Here is an 8447-nt window from a genome sequence, read left to right on the forward strand (position 1 = left end):
ATTATATTTTGTCCGGGCATTTTTTAGATTTAATAAAAATAATAATAAATAACCAAAAAAATATATTAAAAAATATAAAAATAAAATTTAATCATTTTTAGGATTATATTTTCAAAAAATAATTAATAGGGTTTAATTTTATTTTAGATAATCGTTTGTTGGTTAGGATTTTATTTCTTTTAGTTCATTAAAATAATTAAAAATATAAAAATAAAAAAATGAAATTTAATCTTTTCTAGGATTATATTTTCAAAATAATAATTATAATAATAATTATAATAATAATTTAACAAAATTAAAAAAATCTTATTTAAATCTTTTAAAATCTCTCCCAAATTATCTCAATCATTCAAAATATTGAGAATCAACTTTTGAGAGTTAATTTTCTTTTTCTTCTTCCCTTAAATCTTGTTGTTTTAAAAAAAAAAGAGAGAAATATTTTAGTTTAACTCAAAATCAGTTTTTTTTTTCTTCTTCTTCTTAATCTAATTCTTGAAGTTAATAAAAAAAAAAAAGAGGAGCAAAACGTGCATTTTGCATGAGCTTGAGAGGGGAAATGAGAAAAGAAGCAGAATGCCAAGCACATGCATTTTGCATGAGATTGAGAGAAACACAGAGAGCAGCACACGCACGAAAACACACAGAGAAAAACGCAGAAAGCAAATGAACACAGCAGACGCAAGAACAACAGAAGCAGACAGCAGATAGAAATGAAGTCAGATGCATGCATACACGCAGCAGACAGAGCACGAAGCTTTACCTATGAAAAAGAAACACATGCACGAAGAGAAGAGGTAGAAAATAGAGCCAAAGACGCACGCACGCACGCACGTGGCAGTAGAAAAGAAGAGAAAACAGAGAGAACACAGTAGGGCAAAGCGAGAAAGGTGAAGCATGTAAACTCTCTCCTCACACGCAAGCTTAAAAGAAAAGAAACTCTTCCCTGCTTCTGCTTTAAAAGGGATGAAGGACCGAAAGAAAAAAAAAACAGACGAGGGGACTGAGAGTGAGAGAGCACCAAAAATAGAGAGAAGAGAAACTAGGGACTGAAAGTGAAAAGAGACCGAAAAGAAGAGAAGGCTGGATCTGGGAGAGGCTTTGAACGCAAGAAGGATTAAGGAAGAAGAGAGGAGAGTTTGAACAAGGGCTGGAAGGGAGACTAGAACGTGAGAGGATTTTCTAGAGGGAGAGACCGAGAGAAGAGAAACTGATCACAACAAGAAAGAAGAAAGAGACATGCACGAAGAGGAAGAAGGAACCGAGAAGACTGGGGAAAGAACATGGAAGAACTGAGTTGAAGCTGGTAGCAAGGGAAAGATGCACGTTGCAAAAAGAAAAAAGGAAAAACAAAGCACATATATTTTGGCAGAAAAAACAAGAGAAAAACAGAGCATGGAGGTTGCAGCAAAAAAAAAAAAAAAATGAAAGAAAGAACGAAGCCGACAATGAGAAGCGAGAGCTTGTATTTAAAGAAGATGGCCAGGAGTACGCTCAGGTGCTTTGTATGCTCAGTAACGGCCGATGCGAGGCCATGTGTATCGACGGCACCAAGCGGCTCTGCCATATCTGTGGCAAGATGCACAAGAAGGTCTGGACGCTGCCGGTGATATAATCCTCATCGGCCTCCAGGACTATCAGGACAACAAGACCGATGTGATCCTCAAGTACATGCCCGATGAGGTTAGGCTGTTGAAGGCTTATGGAGAGTTTCCCGACAACACCAGGCTCAACGAGGGTATTGGTGGTGGATTGGATGAGGAGGATGACGACACTGACAACGATTATATCGAGTTTGAGGATGAGGATATTGATAAAATTTAAGTGCTTGGGTTTGGATTGGATTGGGTTTACGAGTTCGGCGATCTTGGACTCCCTTACTTGGCTATATCTCCTGTTCTAATTACCCGCTTCCCCTTTACTTCCTTTTAATTGTCATATGATGCTAAATGATCTGTAATATTTAAAGCTCTAGTATGTCTGAGTTTCACATGTTATGGCTAGGGGATGGTGATTCCGCCAGGGATGGAACTGATACTAGGTTCGCTGCGATGAGGATTGTCGGCTTCATTCCTTATTTTAATTGGCTGGTAATCTGCATTTCCTGTTCTTTCATCTTTTTGGGAATATAAAATTTGATCATTAAAAGTTTAGCTCTTCGCCCTTGAATTGTCATATTTCTGTTTAATTGCTATCTACATATTGAGTGAGATTGGCATATGATTTGGTCGGCTTAAATCTCTTGAGTGCTTATGAGTTATGATGAGTTTTAGATGGTTGGGTGTCTCTTTGATTTTACAATTCTTACTTATCATAATATGTAATTTGTACGATGATTGATTGTTTTTCTCCATATAGTTCAAGTGAGGTTCTATTTGTTATTCCAATTAGTTTAATTTAGCTTCAAGCAAATTTTCATTTCATTTGTGCCCCAAGTTGTGAGTGATTTGTTACATAGATTGAAATTGGGTTTTAGATTCATATTGGCACCAACAAAAAATGTATAGACTAGGCTGCTTCTTGTTATTTTGTTAAAGGGATGTGTTGATTATTTTTGGGAAAATTAGAAGCTTTACTTGTGAGAATAATACTGTGATTGCTACATGACTTACATATTTGGTTTTTCCATTTTAATGAAATAACATTGCTACTTTATATTATTTAATGTTACTTCCTTTTGAATATCATTTGAGCATTAAGCCAAGCGTTTAAGATAACATGGCCTAGTCAGAAGTGGAAATGATTTACTCCTTATTAATTGCTTATGTGAATTTTATATTTGAATGAATGATTCTTGAACACACGTACTCTTTTATGCCCAAATACTAAACACAAATATCAATTTTTAAAGTTTGTTGTATGAGGTTTTGAAAATCTTCACAGACATTTAAATGATCAAATACCGTGTGAGTCAATAAGGCTTCGCAAGTATAATGATTAAGATTTCTATATTTAAAAATATACGTTGTATGATTACGAATTAAAATATATTTAAAATGAATATTATTTAATCCTTATATTATGTGAGACTTTAAATCTTTGCAGATATTTAGGATAATCTTATATCGTGTAAATCAATAAAATTTCACAGATATGAGGGTAAAACTTATATGTTAATATGGGTTTCGAAAGGTCATCATTAAAATTAACTCTCTTTTATAATCTAAATTAATAATTTATTTAAGTCTCATGTAAAATTTCAAGAATCTTCATAGAGACTTAAATTAATCACATCATCGTGTGGGATAATAAATCCTCGCAAGCGTTGTTATTCTCAATATCTATAATAAATAAATATTTTTTTGTAAATAATGATATAATACAAAATTTAGAAAAATTAATTAATCAAATTTATGTATTTAAATTGTAATCATTTACCGGTTATATCTTATAGTCACGTGAGATTTTTCAATCTCCGTAGACTAGAAGATAATCGTATTATCGTATGAGTCAATAAGACTCTGCAGATATAACGATTAAGTTTTTCAAAACATATGTACAAATTATATATTAAATCAATTAAATTAAAAATGTACTTAAGTGTATATTATTTAATCATATATTGTGTGAGAATTTTGAATCTTCACAAATATTTAGGATAATTATATTACCGTATAAGCTAATAAAGCTTTACAGGTATGACGATTAAGATTCTTTAAAAAATATATATATACATGCTTAAACAAATTATTTCTAACACTTAAAAATATAAATAAATTAAGTTGTTAAACTCTTTTATTGTGTAAGATTTTGAAATCTCTGAAAATATTTAGAACGATTGCATTATAGCATGAGTCAATAAGGCTCTACAGGTATAGCAATTAAATTCTCAATCATAAAATACAAAAAGGTAATTTTAGACTCTTTTCTTTTCTTTATTCCAAAAATTTAAAAATTAAAATTAAATTACTTTTTGCAATTTAAAACACACATATCAAAATTTAAAAAATTATTTTATTTTCAAAATGGTGAATTATTTTTAATTAATTTCTCTTCAAAAAAATATTTTCACCAATAAATGTTTAATCCCGAACTATGTAGACTTTAATCTAGAGTTTGATTCTGAGTCAAGTCCTCCCTCGCAAATAAATAAATATTTCCCATTTTATTATTATCATTTTTTAAAACACGTGAATAAGAAAGGGATAACTAAAATAATTTTAAAATCATATTAATTTAGCACAACAAACTTCAGGTAACCGTTCTTACGAACAGGTATTATGGGATGCCTAACACCTTCTCCATCAACCGACTCTCAAACCTTTTTTTTATTTTCGCATACCATCCTTATTCTCCTTTAATTGGTTTCTCAAGATTTTCCTCAAAATTTTGGTGGCGACTTTCATTTCATCCGATTCCTGCCTCGAAGGTTGGAACCTCCGCTCGCGTGCCATCTGCGTCTTATTTTTCAAGTGCGACATCTGGTTTTCTCAACCGTACCACGACAACCTTCCTTAGGCTTCTTCTCAAGAATCTTGTCATGTTCATCCAATCTTTTCTCAATTCTCTCCATCATTGCTCTTAACTCGAGCAACACATTATCCCTACCCGTGGAGCATATGGGTTATTCTTGGTTTTGTCCTATTTCTACTTGTTCTTCTTCAATTGGGACTACTTCATTCTCCACTTCAATTGGAACATTCTCGTTTGCACCATTCTCCCCTCTTAAGAATGGAAGTCATCCCACAACAGGAAGGGATTAATACTAGCTTAAGAGAGGAAAACAATATGTGTATAATGACAATTGTTAACTCTATATGCAAATGCACAAACAACCATGACTATTAGACACAATCTACACACAAGTTCTCATAACCAGAGAAACTAATACCAAGTTTGTAATATCCTCCTCTTTCTGATCCCATAATTAAAACCAAGTCCCAAGTAATTAGGGAATGGGATTATAGTAATTAACAAAATACCAAGTTTTTAATCGATAGCAAAATAGGGACTTCAAGTTTACAAAACTAAAATCATTTTCAAAGTTTTGCAACTAGACAAATCAGAGTTTACAAATATGTGGAAGCATAAGATCATTACATAAGTGAGTACATTTATTTAAGAATTTAAAATAGGATAATTTTTGAAAAATTTTGAGGTGTGCGCCATGGCTCATTGAACATGTGCTGCGGCATGTTTGCCTCTATGACACTCGCTGCAGCTCGTTGCACGAATTTTGATAGTAAATTCTACTGTCAATTTGAAAGTATTAGGGCCAACTTTCGAAAGAGCCCCAAATCTCCGCCCGATGTCTGAATAATGCAAACTAGGTGTCTACAAAAAGCTCTTTTTAAGCTCTAATTAATGGCATTAGTCTCAGACTCAAATTATTTCTAAAACAAAAATTGGACACACTTTTTAAAACCTACACTTTTACAATAATTTTCATAAAATCAAGTGTCCAAACCAAATGCCAAAGGCCAATAGCCACTAACACTAATTTGACTGCATACAAATCATTAAGACTAACTCGTGCAATGCACCATATCACATGAAATACTCTCAGATCAAATTTTCACTACTCAACCCCTTAAACTTAAAAACATAAAAAAGGGGAGTTTATCACAATTTTTATCAAGTTCTCCAAATCATCTCATAATATGCTCTACTCTTCTTGCATTAATATTTTGGCCCTATCACAATAACACATATTCATCAACTCACTCTTTAGGGCCCAAAATACACTTACAATTTACAATTCACATAATACAAGTAAGGAACAAATAAGAATTCCTAATTGATAATTGAAATTACTTAAAATAAAGAGGCCTACTACAAAAGGATTGCAGTCCTAAGCCTTTGGGTGTTTTCCTTTATCCACACCTCTTGAACTATTTACTGTAATATTAAAAATACCACGGTGAGTACAATCACTCAATAACCAAGGTTCGACTAACCCATACTAATGCATGTCAATCAGTTTAAAGTGCAAGTAGCAAATAATATCAATACTTTAAATCATGTACCATATTTGAGAATCTATGTTCACACTTCTAAGTATAATAGTACATACTTAGGAATAAAACTTTTCAACAATCTTCAGATCCCAGAAAGTTTGTCACATAATACAATCACACATAATCAAGAGTAATTATCACTCAATTCATGAATATTCTCATTAAGGTCACAATATAGACAGTCATGTGCCCTTATTCACTATATGTATGATCACACCTCCCTTATATTCTCCTTATTCCTCTTATACGAAACCATGGGCTATAATACAAGGGGATATTCTATATTACATGACCTATGTAGCTTAAACACTTGTAAGGGGATTACCTAGCCAAAGCGCACCCAACTTACTTATAGAACACAGTTTTTTCCATTTCTCACACTATGGGGTGTCACACACTCTAGACTAGCCTCCTCATTGAACAGGTGGATAGCTAGCTAGGTTCGAGTCCTTTATGGAACCAGTGGGACAGTCACTCATTAAACAAGTGAGGTAATATGGATATAATCAATTCAGGTAAACCATCACACGAATAAGGCCTTGTCACGTGGATTTATAATTTACTCCTATTCCTAGGCGAACTCCTGTCTCTCAATATCATGTAATGCATATTCATGCCATAATTTACACTTTATACAATTCATAGAACTCCACTTTATCAATTTCATTGAACTTCATTATTACACAATTCGTTGAACTTTTTAAACACATTTTCATGGAACTTCAAACCAAATAAGTCATTAAACTCCAATTTCACAATCATTGTACTTCACAGTTTCAAAAATCATTAAACTTCACTATTTTAAACATCATTGAACTTCTTATAAACAAAGATTCATGTTACTTCTCAAATCACAAAATTATTAAACTCCTAATAAACATAATACGAAAATCTATCGATATTGTTCTCAAAGAATTTCACATTACTAAGCATAAAGCTCACAAAATCAATCTAGTGAATTTTCTAACAAGTCAAGCCATACTTGCATTTTTTTAATTTATACATTTCAAAGATCAATCATAAATCCATAAACTAATAAACACACAAAAGTATAAGATAGAATTCTCCTGTTACCTCAAACCTTTGAGAGGTCAAAGGTTTTACCCCTTAATTACTCACTTCCAAAGCTTCCAAGAAACTTCAATAGTGCCAATAGTAGTTACTCTACAAGCATTTACCATGTAAAACATCAATATCCATATTTGAGTTATTTTTCACTAATAATTTATCATTTCTTAATACTCAAGATTTATTCTTGACTCATATAAAAGTACCCATAAGGCTTCTTAGCTTCCTTCAACCCTCATTGAGCAGTTAAATGGTCATTAATGAAACCACGTTGTTTCCAACCACCATATTTATGAGAATTTTCAAACATTTAATATCTTCTAACTACCAATCATTATAAAACCACAAATACCAAGCTTACTTAGCTCAATCTACTTCCATTAATTCGATTTAAGTTAATGAGTTCAGACCTATAGCTTCTATAGACCGAAAATCACCATTATCAATCAAATCCTAACATCTACCATTAAGAAAATGGAAGAAGAGAGGACGATTTAAGTAGGAAAGCTTACCTTTGATGTTTAGGAACTTCAAAATACTCCTAATACTTAAATTTTCCAAATCTTAATATTGCTCTCTCCTTGCTCTTTCGTTTCTTTGTTTCTTTTCTTCTCTGATGTATCAAATTTGCAGCTTATTTCAGTAGAAAAATGACTATGTGTTGCGGCAGATACACAATACGCCTCGGTGCATGGCATAGAGAGCCTTTTCTAAGCGTGTTATCATGCATGCGTCGCGGTGGCTGATCCACAAGCCGCGGCACATGGCACAGAATTACTTTCTTCATAAATTCTTCCTCTTCCATTCTTGGGTGACCCGATTCTCTTTCAGATCCACTTTTAGAACTGAAATCGAGACCAAACACGCTCGTTAGGCCTTTCTAGCCACACACCTCACTAATACACTTAATTAGTCTATTTGAACTTAATTAATTTTGATTTAAAATTGAGGATGTTACACAATTTAATATTAAAATTTTTAAATTATTATATGTTGATTATTCAAATGTACTTTGCATGAATTTGAATTTTTTCTATACCCTCTCTCAATATATCTTTCTATATTCAATCTTATCCATTTATTTAGTTATTGTTTTGGTTTAATGGTGTGAAATTACTAATTACACTATTAAACTAAATATAGTATTGATTTAATGTTTATCATTAATAAGTATTACGATCTTATTTTTAATAGTATTAAACCAATAATAGTAAATAATCTATTTATTTTAATGTTATAATTAGTCATTTTACACCATTAAACCAAAATAATAATTAAATGAATAGACGATATTGAGTATAAAAAGAGAGTATAAAAATGATCCAAATCCTACCTTGTACAATCCAAATTTAAAATTTTTAACTTTTAATTTTTAAATATTTTTTAAAATTCCAATTTTGTATATTTTATTTTTTAATATGATAT

General features: G+C 31.8%; 1 pseudogene; it reads left to right on the plus strand.

Moving 5' to 3' along the window:
* Positions 1-720: 720 nt before the first annotated feature.
* LOC129305417 (eukaryotic translation initiation factor 1A-like) lies at positions 721-1978 on the plus strand (annotated as a pseudogene).
* Positions 1979-8447: the final 6469 nt, after the last annotated feature.

This window comes from Prosopis cineraria, unplaced genomic scaffold (genome assembly GCF_029017545.1).
Source record: "Prosopis cineraria cultivar Desert tree isolate PC_DT_omini unplaced genomic scaffold, ASM2901754v1 PC3, whole genome shotgun sequence".
In the NCBI taxonomy this organism is placed as follows: domain Eukaryota; kingdom Viridiplantae; phylum Streptophyta; class Magnoliopsida; order Fabales; family Fabaceae; genus Prosopis; species Prosopis cineraria.